This window comes from Oncorhynchus masou, chromosome 29 (assembly GCF_036934945.1).
Source record: "Oncorhynchus masou masou isolate Uvic2021 chromosome 29, UVic_Omas_1.1, whole genome shotgun sequence".
In the NCBI taxonomy this organism is placed as follows: Eukaryota; Metazoa; Chordata; class Actinopteri; order Salmoniformes; family Salmonidae; genus Oncorhynchus; species Oncorhynchus masou.
This window is the reverse complement of record NC_088240.1, coordinates 59,102,783-59,117,891: the sequence shown is the minus strand read 5'-3', so window position 1 is coordinate 59,117,891 and position 15,109 is coordinate 59,102,783. Positions and strand designations below refer to the sequence as shown.

Below are 15,109 nucleotides of genomic sequence, written 5' to 3'. Positions count from 1 at the left end.
ATAAAAGATTAAGATGGGCCAAACACAGACACTGAACAGAGGAAGATTGAAAAAAACAAGTGTTATGGACAGATGAAGTGTGATGTGTTCAGATCACAAATAAGAACATTTGGGGGACGCAGAAAAAATGAAAAGATGCTGGAGGAGTGCTTGGCGCCATCTGTCAAGCATTGTGGAGGCAATGTGATGGTCTGGGGGTGCTTTGGTGGTGGGAGATTTGTACAGGGTAAAAGGGAACTTGAAGAAGGAAGGCTATCACTCCATTTTGCAACGCCGTGCCATACCCTGTGGACGGTGCTTAATTGGAGACAATTTCCTCCTACAGCAGGACAATGACCCAAAGCACAGCTCCAAACGATACAAGAACTATTTAGGGAAGAAGCAGTCAACTGGTAATCTGTCTATAATGGAGTGGGCCAGCACAGTCACCGGATCTCAACTCTATTTAGTTGTTGTGGAAGCAGCTTGACTGTATGGTACGTAGGAAGTGCCCATTTTGCCAATCCAACTTGTGGGAGGTGATTCAGGAAGCATGTCGTGAAATCTCTTCAGATTACCACAACAATTTGAGAACTAGAATGCCAAAGGTCTGCAATGCTGTAATTGCTGCAATAGGAGGATTCTTTGACGAATGCAAAGTTTGAAGGACAATTATTATTTCAATTAAAAATCATTATTTATGACCTTGTCAACGTCTTGACTATATTTCCTATTAATTTTGCAAATCATTTCATGTATGTTTTCATGGAAAACAAGGACATTTCTATGTGACCTCAAACTTTTGAATGGTAGTGTATTTGGCAGACTAGGACACAATGATGTATCATGAAATCTGGTGCAGTATCGTAGGCTCATGTGCTTGCCAAATCTCCAGGCTCTTTTGACAAACATTGAAATGAACACTAGATGGTGCCAAGTGACTGTTCTCCTTTTTTTCATTGTGTATTGCAATTCACAGTTGTTTGCCAAACTACCTGAATAATTTCACTTTGCATTTCAGGGATGACTACAACCACAGGGATCGAACCAGAAACACTTGGAGGAGAGATGCCCAGGCATAGATGACAAAGAGATGACTGAGAGCGGTCTCAACTGGTTGCTCCGAACTTGCTCTGAACCGAGAGAGGTGGAGAACAATGGCCTTTGTCAATGGCCTATGCTGAAGGTAAAGTATATAAATCCGACAACCACGTTTTTCAAAAAACAACATAACACCATAACATGCCAAAATTTTATCTGTGTTTGATGTATATATTTTCCATATGTAATAACATAGGCTAATCATGTAATAACATAGGCTAATCACGTAGGCCTACATTTTCAACAATGCTATTATTTGAAACCTTAGCCCAAAAATGGCACATTTTGTTGAGTTTGCTGTGGCTCAACATTGTGTGGTCTTTTTAATAAATGTACCAAACCATAAACCCCCACTGCTTTACTGTGTAAAAATGTCAGTTGAATGGCTCCGCTACGAAAGTGCCTTGCCAGTTAAAATAAGCTTCACAGCCACTGACGACCCATTATGTGCAGAGGTAGGCGAGGCAACTAAACACCACTTCCCCACAATTTAGATGCAATAATACACTGACAGCTTTTTTTATCCACTTCATTAAGCCTCTAATTTCTTATAAAAATCCTGCATTAATCTTGGCGACGGCTTCCCCGCGGTTCTTTAAACTCTCCTCCAACCTTCCCGCATTGGTTTGATGGCTCCTCAAATAGGCTCTAATTTAAGATAAATAATGCAGCCCCGCTGTCGTAACAATGCCATTCGTACACCATTCTGCCACCCCGACGGAAGGGCAGCTCCCGCTCAGCTAGTTAAAGCTCTTTTCTGTCCTGGCACCACAATGGTGGAACCAGCTTTTCCCTGAAGGTAGGAGAGCAGAGTCCCTACCCATCTTCAGAAAACATCTGAAGCCCTCACACTTCAAAGCGTGCCCTAAATAATCCCACAACGCCCCTTGACTTTGCTGATAGCAAATTCATTGAGGGAAAATGTACTTACTATGACTGAGATATGTGGATGTCCCACCTAGCTATCTTAATATGAGGGCATTAACTGTAAGTCGCTCTGGATAAGAGGGGCTGCTAAATGATTAAAATGTAAATGTCTCAACTTCTAGACGAATCACATTCGCTGATAGGCCGCCTGTCAGCCTGATGTTACATGAATACTTAAGGTATTGCTCTGCAGTTTTAAGATGTATTTATTATTACTTTTTTAAAATTCATAGGATGAGATGGGTTTGACCTTTTGGTATGGTGCAAATAAAGTGCGTGAGGTCCTGGCTTACTATGCTGAAGTTGAAGTCAATGTTTTTGGGCTCCACTGCCAGCGTTGGTCATAAACCTAAAGTCATTGTGATGTGATGATGTACAGTGCATTCGGAAAGTATTCAGACCCCTTGACTTTTTCCACAGTTTTTTCCCCCTCATCCATCTACACGCAGTACCCCATAATGACAAAGCAAAAACAGGTTTACATTATTTTTTGCAAATGTATAAAAAAAATATGAAATATCACACTTACATTATTATACAGACCCTTTACTCAGTACTTTGTTGAAGCGCCTTTGGCAGCAATTACAGCCTCGAGTCTTCTTGGGTATGATGCTACAAGTTTGGCACCGCTGTATTTGGGGAGTTTCTCCCATTCTTCTCTGCAGATCCTCTCAAGCTATGTCAGGTTTGATGGGTAGCATCCCTGCACAGCTATTTTCAGGTCTCTCTAGAGATGTTTGATCATGTTCAAGTCTGGGCTCTGGCTGGGCCAGGACATTCTTGTCCTTAAGTCTTGTCCTTAAGCCACTCCTGCGTTGTCTTGGCTGTGTGCTTAGGGTCGTTGTCCGGTTGGAAGGTGAACCTTCACCCCAGTCTGAGTTCCTGGAGCAGGTTTTTCATCAGTGATCTCTATGTACTTTTCTCTGTTCATCTTTCCCTCACTGGTCTCCCAGTTCCTGCCGCTGAAAAACATCCCCACAGCATGATGCTGCCACCACAATGCTTCACCGAAGGGATGGTGCCGGGTTCCCTCCAAACGTGACACTTGGCTTACAGGCCAAAGAGTTCAATCTTGGTTTCAGCAGACCAGATAATCTTATTTCTCATGGTCAGTCTTTTCGGTGACTTTTGGCAAACTCCACAAGTGCTGTCCATATGCCTTTTACTGAGGAGTGACTTCTGTCTGGCCACTCTACCATAAAGGCCTGATTGGTGGAGTGCTGCAGAGATGGTTGTCCTTCTGGAAGTTTCTACCATCTCCACAGAGGAACTCTGGAGCTCTGTCAGAGAGACCATTAAATACCACCTTCCTGACCAAGGCCCTTCTCCCCCGATTTCTCAGTTTGGACGGGCAGACCGCTCTAGGACGAGTCTTGGTGATTCCACATTTCTTCCATTTAAGAATAATGGAGTCCATTGTGTTCTTCAATGCTACAGATATGTTTTGGTACCCTTCCCGAATTCTGTGCCTGGACACAATCCTGTCTCGGAGCTCTACTGACAATTCCTTTGACCTCAGGGCTTGGTTTTTGCTCTGACATGCACTGTCAACTGTGGGACCTTCTATAGACAGGTGTGTGCCTTTCCAAATCATGTCCAATCAATTGAATTTAACACAGGTGGACTCCAATCAAGTTGTAGAAACATCAAGGATGATCAATGGAAACAGGATTCACCTGAGCCCAATTTGAAATCTCATAGCAAAGGATCTGAGTACTTATGTAAATAAGGTATTTCTGTTATAATAAAAAATAAAAAATAATTAAAAAAAAAACTTTTTTTGCTTTGTCATTATGGGGTATTGTGTGTACATGGATTTAAAATCAATTTTAGAATAAGGCTGTAACGTAACAAAATGTGGAAAAAGTCAAGGGGTCTGAATACTTCCTGAATGCACTTGTAAGTACATTGGCCTATGTTGCTATGTACCAGCTAAGCTCTCCAGTCTATTAGCAAAACAAAATATAGTGATGAAAGGCACAGCAACAGATCTTTATTAATGACACACCTTTACTGTCCAACAAAATGTGCATTATATTAAAATCAATCACATTGTAAACAATTTCAGGCAGGCTGACGTGACTGCCGTAAACATTGACACACTCCAGAATCTCCGTAGCAGTTTCATTCAGTCTCTAGATGGCAGTAGTGTCTACGTTTTCATCTTCCTGAGTCACTAATATCCCATCCTCACTCTCACAGTGGTGGGCAACATGCAAATCAAATGTTAACATCACAGACTTGCACAATGAGAGAGAGAGAGCAGCTTTGATGTACGGCTGTAATTTGGCACTATAGCAGCTTCTGAAATTGCCTTGTTTTATCAAAACCGACACTTGTCTTCTCCTCACCATCTTTAATAAGGAAACTCACCCAGTAATGAAATTAAACCAGCAGAACATACTTTTGCCTGTCTGTGATGTCACACACTCGTGCGTTCGCTCGCAATGTCATGGAACGCCGAGTTGAACCTTTATCTTATGTGTGTGCGCTGTCGTTGTAGCGACGATACAGTCAGTGAGACCCTTAACAAAGCGCTAACTCCGGTGAACTCTCTTTTTTTGATCTGTGTGTTAGTATTAGACGTGGCGAGGAGGAAAGGAAGTCACTTCTGGTAGGCACGTTGGAATTTCTGACAAATGTGAAAGTAGTTAATTGATTTCTTCCCATGGTAAGGCAACACATCCTCGCAGTGTGTACTGTGGTATTCAAGCAATTCAATCAAATTAGGATGAATTCATTAGGACTGTATGGTTTTAAAATCAGGAGTCACTTTTTTTATATTAGATCAGCCTTGTATCAGAGTAATTACAATTCAATAACATTATGTAACAAAGCTAGTAAGTATATGGAATAACTTTTGTACTCATTTGAAAGTAGAAGTCGGCTTGGTACATGATTCCCCTGTCCTCCTATATAGATACCCTGAAAGGATGCCACTGCAACTCAGTGTTGTCATGTTCAGTGTCCTTGAAACGTGGGTCTCAGTGGAGGGGCAGGAGCCCCTAGAGTGGGGTGAAACAGTATTTAGTCAGCTTTGGTGCAAGTTATCCCACTTAAAAAGATGAGGCCTGTAATTTTCCTCATAGGTACACTTCAACCATGACAGACCAAAATGAGGAAAAAAATATATCCAGAAAATCACATTGTAGGATTTTTATGGTGGAAAATAAGTATTCGATCACCTACAAACAAGCAAGATTTCTGGCTCTCACAGACCTGTAACTTCTTCTTTAAGAGGCTCCTCTGTCCTCCACTCGTTACCTGTATTAATGGCACCTGTTTGAACTTGTTATCAGTATAAAAGACACCTGTCCACAACCTCAAACAGTCACACTCCAAACTCCACTATGGCCAAGACCAAAGAGCTGTCAAAGGACACCAGAAACAAAATTGTAGACCTCCACCAGGCTGGGAAGACTGAATCTGCAATAGGTAAGCAGCTTGGTTTGAAGAAATGAACTGTGGGAGCAAGTATTAGGAAATGGAAGACATACAAGACCACTGATAACCTCCCTCGATCTAGGGCTCCACGCAAGATCTCACTCCGTGGGATCAAAATGATCACAAGAACGGTGAGCAAAAATCCCAGAACCACACAGGGGGACCTAGTGAATGACCTGCAGAGAGCTGGGACCAAAGTAACAAAGCCTACCATCAGTAACACACTACGCCGCCAGGGACTCAAATCCTGCAGTGCCAGGCGTGTCCCCCTGCTTAAGCCAGTACATGTCCAAGCCCATCTGAAGTTTGCTAGAGAGCATTTGGATGATCCAGAAGATCATATGGTCAGGGAGAATGTCATATGGTCAGATGAAACCAAAATATAACTTTTTGGTAAAAACTCAACTCGTCGTGTTTGGAGGACAAAGAATGCTGAGTTGCATCCAAAGAACATCATACCTACTGTGAAGCACGGGGGTTGAAACATCATGCTTTGGGGCTGTTTTTCTGCAAAGGGACCAGGACGACTGATCCGTGTAAAGGAAAGAATGAATGGGGTCATGTATCGTGAGATTTTGAGTGAAAACCTCCTTCCATCAGCAAGGGCATTGAAGATGAAACGTGGCTGGGTCTTTCAGCATGACAATGATCCCAAACACACCACTCGGGCAACGAGGAGTGGCTTCGTAAGAAGCATTTCAAGGTCCTGGAGTGGCCTAGCCAGTCTCCAGATCTCAACCCCATAGAAAATCTTTGGAGGGAGTTGAAAGTCCGTGTTGCCCAGCAACAGCCCCAAAACATCACTGCTCTAGAAGAGATCTGCATGGAGGAATGGGCCAAAATACCAGCAAAAGTGTGTGTGAACCTTGTGAAGACTTACAGAAAACGTTTGAACTCTGTCATTGCCAACAAAGGGTATACTTATTTTCCACCATAATTTGCAAATAAATTCATAAAAAATCCTACAATGTGATTTTCTGGATTTTTTTTCTCATTTTGTCTGTCATAGTTGAAGTGTACCTATGATGAAAATTATAGGCCTCTCTCATCTTTTGGGAGAACTTGCACAATTTTACCCCACTGTATATCTGGGCCCTGACTGTCAAACCCCCTTGCCCTATTTCCTCTCCCCTTCCACCCTCTGACCCTGCCCTGGAGGGGGAGAAGAGGAAGAGGAGAGACAGAGGGAGGTAGAGGCAGCCGTCTCCTGTATTTCCGTGGCTGGTCAGCCAGTAGACCATGTAGTTGCAGGGCCAGTCAGACAACAGCCAGCTAATGGGCAGTAGCAGAGCAGCAGCAGCCACAGTGACAAAAGGAGCGGTTGACAGATGCCATTATCTCAGCCTCATGCAGATACAACTGGATGCAGGCACAGGCCGGGAGACAGACAGACAGGCAGCCCTGTGTTTGTGTGTGTGTGGGGGGGGGGGGGGGGTAAAGTGTTGTCTGTGTGTGTGGAGGGAGTGAAGTGGTGTGCGTGTGTGTGTATGTGTGGAGGGGGTATGCACTTGCGCGTGTGTGTGAGCGAGTACGTGGGTGGATGCATGTCTGCCTGTGCAAAGTTAATGAAACACGCTAGAGAAGCACTAGATTATCACTAGGACTAGACTTGCCTGTTCACACTCGTCTGAGCACCTCCATACTCCTCTGTTTGTGTGCGTGCGTGCGTGCGTGCGCGACTGACTGTGAGTGTGTGTGCTTGAGTATGCATGACCAGTGTAGCTGCCGCTAGACCTTTGGATCACTCACCCAGTTCTCGTTCAGTATTCAGGGGGATCATGAAAACTATATTGCATCCTCTCCGAGTTTCATCTGGTGTTGGGTTTATAACATATGCAGTTTCCACTTCACCAAGGATGTCCTGGTCATTTGGAGAACCAAAATGGGGCTGTACGGGGGATGTAGCAGCATATTTAACAGGCTTGGCAGAGGGAGAGAGTCGTTATGCAGCGTTTTTGGGGTATAACAAATGTGTGCTTGCTCTGCTCAGTGTGGTGTGGTGATATGGGACAGTGATATAGATTGTGGAGATGGATGTTGACAGTGGAATGTCAGCCCTCCAGTCATTTGCTAGACTGAGACTGAACACATTTGGATTGGAGTTTCCGGACCTTAGCAGGAGAGAGGGAAAGATGGAGGGAGAGGGAGAGAGAGGGCGAGAAAGGAAGAGAGAGACAGCCAGATTGTGGTCTATGATGGAGGAGTGAAGGTGTCTCTGCGTTGATACTTTTCCTCCCATGGTGTTTGAATCTCCACAGTTGGATGACAAATCCAGTTCCCTGTGAGGAAGCAGATCTTTGCAGTAGGCCCCTCTGTACTCATTACTGTCACTACGGTATCTCAGCCTCAACCACCACTGACGCTTGCGCGCACACTACACACACATACGCACACAAACACACACACAGCCTCTAAGCCCCCCGCTGAGTGTCTGACACCGTTGCTGCCAGACTAATCAGGGCACTACTGTACCCCCTCCAGCCCTGCATTCTAAATTCTCTCTCTCTCTCTCTAATCAGTGTGACTGGAAACAGACCTTCAGTATGACGTCATGCCTTGCTTAGATGACAGTGATCAGCCTCACTGGAGATGTATGTGGCTGTGTGTTTATGTGTTTCGTTAAAGGAGGACAAACTATCACGTCAGACTAATGTACCTGCCTTCTGTCGTGGAACCTTCTGTTTGGAATACTGGTGTCTAAAGTCAAGGTTAAAAATGAGGGGAAACTCTATGGTCTAACTATCTTACACTGAAAACGCAGAAAAACCATGTTCAAATCCAGATTAAGAAGGCGATATCTATTAAAGGATGTCAGGGCAGTCATGGTGAGGCCTTTTTCTCAGACAGGCCAGTATGTGAGCGTATGAGACATAGGAGTCGTATGCTGTTGGGTCTTCTCAGGAAGAGGAGCACATTACAGGGAAACCGTAATGAGAACCATGGAGCCCTGATGCACACACACACACACACACACACCACACCACACCACACCACACCACACCACACCACACCACACCACACACACACACACTTCTATGGCACTGTGAAGCAGCAGCATGGACATCCAGCAGAGCAATGTCCTGATGCTGTGTGAAGTGCAGTCTCTCCATGGTAACTACTGGAGCTGTGTATTCAAATGGCACTGCGAGACACCACCCCCACCACATCCCATACTTAGTCTCTATCCCTGGGTCTCTGCCTTCTCTATTTTGCTCTAAAGCTAACTCTTGTGTTGAACTGATTAGCTTCTTATAGTCTGGTAGTAGTAGACTTAGTGGTCTCCTCTGAAGCGATGTGTCTTCTTTATTCTTCTTTATTTAAGAGAGAGAGAGAGTGTGTGTGTGTGTGTGTGTTTGCCCCTCAGAGCCTACCAGGGGCAACACACTGAGAGAGTGCAAGTGAGAAGTGAGTGTGACGGATTGCATCCTGCCGCCGTGTGTGTGCGTGCGTGCGTGCGTGCATGAAAACGAGAGCAGCTACATGTAACCAGCCGTGGGACAGAGGAAGATGACGGTAGAGGAATGGAGCCGGACATGAATGTGGATGGAGAGGTGATGAGAGAGACCAATAGGAAGCAAGGCTGAGAGAGGAGGTCTAGGGCATGGGGACACCCAGCCTGCATATATTGCATCCACCGGTCCAGTCTCAGCCTCCAGCTCCTGCTCCTTATACAGTATCTGGGGCCAGGCAAGCAACCCACAGGAACACGTTAACACAAGATCCACCTGCACATGTTAATGGTATGGCCCTGAAATTTGTGCAGAGCATTGGAGTATAGGGCCTTTGAGCTGTGCACCCACTCTTACTCAATGCACACACATATGCATGCACAAACCCCGACACGCACGTACACACACACACACACACACACACGGATGGATTCACATGTGTGCGCATTCTTGGACGCGCGCATGCGCACACAGACACAGAGACAGTGGGAGATAGGGCTGGAGTTCCTGGGTGTTTTGCAGCTTGGATCCACACCAGTGGTTTCCCCTCACTGCAGTATTGTTATTTAAATGTGGGAGAGCGATCAGCGAGCTTTAATGGCATCCTCAACACTGCAGAGGCAATTCTCCTCCAGTACCCTCCTCTCCCTTCTCTCACACATGGCTCGTGGACACACCTTGAGGGGCATATGAATACCAAATATCACCGGCGTTCGCAATACACCACGTTTCCTTGTTTCTCTGCACATTTTGGCATATTAGTCAGCAATACTCCAGTTTGAGGTTTCGTAACAGCAAATAGTGTATTTGTCATCACTGCACGTTAGCAATCATTTGGGCATGGAGGTAGAACCCATACTTACATTGTGTCGATGTATTTGGGCTTGTTGTTGTTAGAAGTAGGTTGGTTTTTAGGTTGTTTTCAAAGCTCTGTGTTATTTGATGGAACTTTAGTGTCAGGCCTGCCCCGACCTTGTCTGTCTTTCAGAGTTTGACGTTCCTGAAGCCCTCGTGATGTTTACTCTGTCACGGACAATCAGAGCCCGGCTTAGCTGCGTATGAAGAAAAAAATCCCCAGCTCAACAGTGAATAGAATGAGACTGGACAAGCACCCCTGGCAATCGCCCCTTTGTCTTTACCTGTTTTTTTGTGTTTTTTTTCTCCGTAAACCAGCTAGGACGATTGGCACAAAATTCAACACATTCTTCCCCTATTCTAGTTCCCAGGTGTGTCCTAATGCTTTATTTTGAGAATGCGTAAATAGTTATTTTTTTCATCCCTAATTTAGATATATCATGTTTTGATGTTTTATATGGTATAGAGGCTTCCTGTTGTTAGTTTTCTAGCAATTAATAACATGTCTCGTGTGCTCAGTATTGGAACACATAACACCAGCTATATTCAAGTCAAAAATTGGATGTAAGAAGGACAAGTTAAGCCGCACAGAGGACAGGCAATGGGGACCTTTCATTGCATACCCGGAAGTGTTGTGTATTTGGTGAACAACTTACATATCTGTTTTGTCCCACAATTAGCTAGACAATCAAATCCTCTGTCGCATTTTCATTTTAAACAAGAGAATGAAAGCATATCAAATTCACGTCAGTTAGTAAACTTGCGGAAGACATGTTAAATAGAATAGGGGCACAATGAACGTTTTAAACAGTCCACCTTCTTCGGACCGACTGACATCTTATTTAGACCTCTCCTGTCTCAGCCTCCAGTATTTATGCTGCAGTAGTTTATGTGTCGGGGGGCTAGGGTCAGTTTGTTATATCTGGAGTACTTCTCCTGTCTTATCCAGTGTCCTGTGTGAATTTAAGTATGCTCTCTCTAATTCTCTCTTTCTTTCTCTCTCTCGGAGGACCTGAGCCCAAGGACCATGCCACAGGACTACCTGGCATGATGACTCCTTGCTGTCCCCAGTCCACCTGGCCGTGCTGCTGCTCCAGTTTCAACTGTTCTGCCTACGGCTATGGAATCCTGACTTGTTCACCGGACGTGCTACCTGTCCCAGACCTATTATTTGACAATGCTGGTCATTTATGAACATTTGAACATCTTGGCCATGTTCTGTTATAATCTCCACCCGGCACAGCCAGAAGAAGACTGGCCACCCCTCATAGCCTGGTTCCTCTCTAGGTTTCTTCCTAGGTTTTGGCCTTTCTAGGGAGTTTTTCCTAGCCACTGTGCTTCTACACCTACATTGCTTGCTGTTTGGGGTTTTAGGCTGGGTTTCTGTGCAGCACATTGAGATATCAGCTGATATACGAAGGGCTATATAAATACATTTATAATATAAATAATAATATCCCATTTAGCAGACGCTTTTGTCCAAAGCGACTTACAAGTCGGCTGGGGCCACTACTTTTTGCATATGGGTGGCCCCAGTGGGAAACGAACCCACGACGCTTGGCGTTGCAAGCGCCATGCTCTACCGACTGAGCCACACAGGACCCACACAGGATTTGATTGACTTAGCACAAGATATTTCCTTACAATATAAGATTGATATATGTAACCAAATTGCAGAGCAACCTTTTTTTTCTTCTTTAAAATGCAATTTAAATTGAATGAATGTGTTACTTTGCAGATGTATTTAAATGGAATAGAGAACAGGGCAAATGTGGTGCATGTTCACTAAACTCAGTCCGCCACCTTAAGTTGGGAGCATGGTTGACTCATAGGGCTACGTGTGTAAGTGTGTGTGCTAACACATGCCATTTCTATGTGTTTGTTTGAGTGTGCATTTATTTGTGAGTGTGTGTGTGTGTGTGTGTGTCTTTATCTGGGTGTGTGTCTGAGTTTGTATTTGTGTGTGTGTGTATGTGTGTCTGCGCCAATGCGTGTCTTTCTCTGTGTATTTGAATGCGTGTCTTTCTCTGTGTATTTGAGTTTGTTTCTGTGTGTGTGGGTTCAAGCCTGTGCACACGCACACACACACACCACAGTAGGTGTTGTCAGAAATGATCCCATTTTCATTACTCACCAGTTCAAAGAAGGAGGTGAGGCCCTGCCTTGCAGCAAGTGATAAATGCATTACCCCAATAAACCCTGTCTCCACAGAGGTGCTGAGTAGGGAGACACACACAAACACTGTTGTGATGAAGAGAGCGAGAGGGTCAGAGAGAGAGAGAGAGAAAAGAAAGAGAGAGAGAGGAATGAAGCGAGTGAAGAGATGATCAGATGGGAAAAGAGGAATGACAATGAAGAAGTGATGGAGAGGGAGGAGGAGGAGAGGGAGGAGGAGAGGGAGGAAGAGAGGGAGGGGGAGGAGAGGGAGAGGGAGGAGGAGGAGAGGGAGAAAAACAGGACAGAGAGCGAAGGAAAAAGGAGAAGTGAAAGAAAAGTAACAGATGTCAGAGAGGAAAGAGAACTGACCGGGAACGATAGACACAAGAGGAAGAGAGACAGACAGATGCCGAGGAGGGAGGGAGGGAGGGAGGGGTAAAGAGACAGAAGGTTAGGGGTAGAGGAGGGCTAATGCAGGATTTGTGGCGCTGGGTGTGTGGATGGAGGGAAGAGGGACGGCTCAGTGATCACGGATGTCCAGCTAACCCCTGGCTCTGCCCCTCATTAGAACAGGGCCATGGCCCCGTCCCGAATAGTAATCCAGGGAGGAGGTGGAGATGGAGAGAGGGGAGGAGGAGAACAACGGTGTGTGTGGATAAATAGATGTGTGTGTGTGCCTTTGCTAACTGCGGATCGGCCTTTCTCCCTGCCCGGCCACCACCTCCGGTAATGAGGAGAGAGGAAACAGATCAGAACCTTTTAGAGGAAGTGGACCAGTGTTGCTTCAGTTAAACACACAAGGTCACGATCCTTCCTTACCATCAAATGACATCAGAGCGCCAAAGCCACACTCGTGCAAATTGAAACGGGCAGCGAGTTCATCCAAATCAAATCCAAACCTGAACCAACGTAACGGCTGGTACTTTTCAACCTAACCACCAGGTTTTCCCTCACTTTTTCCACTCCGTAAGGAACAATGATGTGGGGGTGGAGGGCATGCAGCATACAATGAAAAGTCGAAGCAGCGAGTCAAGGGGACTGACCCGGGTGGAGAAAGTGTTGTGTGTGTGCACCACATAATGAAAGGTTGAACTTTGCAGTTACCGGGGTGGCATACCAAATCAACTCACGCAGGGAGAGGCAAGTAGAGAGGGAGGGAGGGAGGGAGAGGGACTTGGCTAGTGAGAGGGGAGGGAGAGTGGGACCGAGGGAGGGAGAGAGCGACTGAGGGAGAGGGACCGAGAGTAAGCAATGGGGAGAGAGGGACTAAGCGAGAGGAGAGAGGGACTAAGCGAGAGGAGGGTGGGAGAGAGGCACTAAGCAAGAGGGAGGGAGAGAGAGAGGGACTAAGCGAGAGGAGGGAGGGAGAAGGACTGAGCGAGAGGAGGGAGGGAGAGAGGCACTAAGCAAGAGGAGGGAGGGAGAGAGGGACTAAGCGAGAGGAGGGAGGGAGAGGGACTAAGCGAGAGGAGGGAGGGAGAGAGGGACTAAGCGAAAGGAGGGAGGGAGAGAGGGACTAAGCGAGACGAGGGAGGGAGAGCCAGAGCGCGTCGTAGCCACAGGGGCTGAGTGACAGAAATTAATAATTAGTGACAATGATTGACAGCGCTCCCTCCATCTGCGGCTCTCCGCTGCCTCGCAGGCGCTCGCCGGCGACCGGCGGGCACAATGAGTTCCAGAGGGATTCTGGGAGAAGCACATGATTGACAACTGCCTCCTGGAGAGAGGGGGAAAGGGAGCGTGGAGGGGCGGTGAGTTAGGGGGAGGAGGGGGCAGTGGGACAGAGTTAGTAGGAGGGAGGTGATGGGGTACTTTGGGAGAGCGGGTCAGAGATGGTCCCCACGTTCCCTCTACCAACCACGATCCCTCCACCACACTATAGTATTGTGCAAAGCAAACAAATTCACTGCGGAGAGAGAGAGAGAGAGAGGGGGAAATAAACAGAAGAAAATGAGAAGTGTTCAAGTCATGGCGTCTGCGGTGAGGGGGAATAGCCCTTTAAATAGCCATCACCTGTGAAGTTCTCTCCTCTGTCACCTCTTCTCATTCTGTCTCATTCCCTTCTTCAACCTGAACTGCCGTGCAGCTCTCCCAGCTGTCTGTCTTTCACTGTCAAAACTGACATCATATTGCTGTAAAAAAAGTGATTTCATAGCTTGTGATGATACATAGCCTACCTTTTAATGGTACAACGATAGAATTTCACTATTGGCCTTTTACTGAAACACTATCAAGTTGTAGGCCTGAACAAAGGTGAAGTTTGCCCAATCTCCCCATGCATTTTTTGATCAGGACATCCCCCCCCCCAAACCTCTTCTCCATCTCTCTGTCTCTGTCTCTCTCTCTCTAACCCCCTGTCTCTCTCTCTTTGCCCAGTGAGCGGACAGACACATTTCTCCCATGCCAAGCCAGCTTTAGCCCTCTTTGACATGGGCCTGGCTAATATGCTCCAGCACAGCAAGGCGGTCTCCAAGGCTCACAGCTACAGCACTGTAACAAAGTACCGCTACATGCCTCAGGGGCACAGGGAAGATTGTGCAGAGCAAAGGAAAATCCAGTGGGGAAATGGTTCATATCACAAGACATTATTGATTTCCCCCCAAACAGCTTTGTTTTTCAGCATTTCTTCTGTGGTCGGCTGGGTGGTTTCCTAAGTCATGCCCTGGAAGTTATTGCAATAAGTTGTCTCATTTTTCAGGGTAGACCGACTGTTATTTCACAAATTGTTACGTTGAAACGGATTTGGAAACGATTCTTTGAGGGACTCGGATGCTGTATGACTTCAGATTGAGCACAGACTGTTTGATAAGGGAGTGCATGTTTTTGGAAGGAGCCACGGAGGAGGATCGTGTTGTTTTTGTGGTGTACCTCGATGTGTGTGTGAGTTTGTTTATGTGTGTGTGTTTTCAGATGCGCCACAGGATAGTCTGACCAGTCACACACCTGGCAGGCTGTTTCTAGTCGATTAGTACTGGAAGATAGTGGGTGGGGGGCATTATTGGTCATCTTATTCACATCTTATATACCCTTAAGGGTCTCTCAGCCCTCCCAACTCACCAGCTGAGCCACACAACATTTTCTTTTCCAACACACACACACACACAACCCCCCACCCTCCGTCCCACACACACACACACACACAACCCCCCAACCTCCGTCCCACACACACACACACACACACACACACCCCCCACCCT

The 15,109-nt window shown here is 46.1% G+C and overlaps 1 long non-coding RNA gene across 1 annotated transcript; it reads left to right on the top strand.

Annotated features, from left to right (window-relative positions):
* The first annotated feature begins 855 nt into the window (after nt 1-855).
* On the top strand, nt 856-11,994 carry LOC135520107 (uncharacterized). Its single transcript, XR_010452346.1, has 2 exons — nt 856-1,165; nt 10,765-11,994. It is a non-coding gene; the product is annotated as an uncharacterized LOC135520107 (long non-coding RNA).
* The last annotated feature ends 3,115 nt before the right edge of the window (nt 11,995-15,109 follow it).